Genomic DNA, 1,486 nt, shown 5'->3' with positions numbered 1-1,486 from the left:
AAGAAGTGACAGCATGTCATCTTTGGCTGGTACTGTGCCACTCTCATTTTTGAGGTATTTACAGTGGTTTTTTTTTCTGGTGTTCATAGAAATCGTTACTAAATTACTTATAATTGCCCTTTTCAAACAAGCCTCTACTGTAGGGACCACATAAGGGCTAGAGGCCTCTGGTTATGCTTCAATGTTTACCATTAGGCAATGGTAGGAAATGAAAGTACAAAAAGTTTACAGCTTCCCAAATGCAGTGACTCATCATATCAAATCACACCACACCACATCGGCCAGTGTGGTCAGGAGCTAGGCTCTTAGGCAGACTTCATAAACAGGACTCCCAGTAGCTAAACTCATAGCCACAAGGAAGAGAGACACCCTCTCTCCCAGCACCTTACCAATCACCTGGCCTGTTGCAGTTGGATGCATCAATAGATGGATAGCTAAGGAATTTATTTGAAAGGAGCAGTGGAGTCCTGTCGAGACATCTGTCATGGCATCTCTACCTGTCTTTAAGAATGAAAATTTGAATTAAATTCAATAGAGATGTATCAAATTCCTGGAGCAGTGGTTTTCAAAGAGAGATCCTTAGAGTGCTCCAGAGCACTGCACACAGTTTGGAGCTGGGAACCAGAAACTGACACTCACTTACTCCCCATGTGAGTCTTCTTTACAGTCAAGTTTGAAAACTACCCTTTGGTGGCAAGAACTTCACACAGCCCTAGCACTTAGGAGGAGGCCTGCAGAAGAAAAAAATGGCTTTGCCTGATCATTATTGCCAGTCATCTCAGCTAATTAAAAGAATAATTTTCCATTAATAGGAAGATTCCAAGATGTGAGAATTAGATTAGATCTAAGGAACTTTAAGTCATTTGAAGATGGACACAAAGTTATTCCCACTTCCATGCTTTTATATTGGGGTATACTTTTTATATTATAACCAAAGCCAATTATGTTCCCTGGGATATAATTAAATTATTTAGAGAGAAAAAAAAGCCTAAAATAGCATAGTTAGCCTATGAATCAGGCTTATTCTCCCCTTCAGTGGAATGACAGAGAATTCTATGTGCCAAAAAAAGAGTAAAGAATGAGATAATAGAGATATTAGAGATGACACTTATCAGGACAAAATGTCCAATAACGGGAAAGTGCCAAAAGAATCTCCCTGGTCAGTCATTTCCACCAAATAGATCCTTGGGCAAAATAAGAAGTGGGCATTAAAACCACTGCTCTATCTTTGAAGAGGAGAAAAATTTGATCCATTTCAACTTTGTTAAAATCCAGAAAATGAAACTACTGATATTTCACTATTATCATTGTTTAGAGAGTGGGTGCAGATGCAGTGCTAGGTCTTTTATAAACAGTAACTCATTTGGTCCCCAGTCCCCCTTAGCACCCCTCCCCGCCCTGCCCTGGCACAAGAAATGAATGAAGGAACTGAGGCTCAAAGAAATTCATCAAAGGTTATTCAGCTCTGTTCTGGCCTAGCAGGTAT

This window comes from Grampus griseus, assembly GCF_964374135.1.
Source record: "Grampus griseus genome assembly, chromosome: 3".
Taxonomy (NCBI): domain Eukaryota; kingdom Metazoa; phylum Chordata; class Mammalia; order Artiodactyla; family Delphinidae; genus Grampus; species Grampus griseus.
This window is presented reverse-complemented; position numbering follows the sequence as displayed.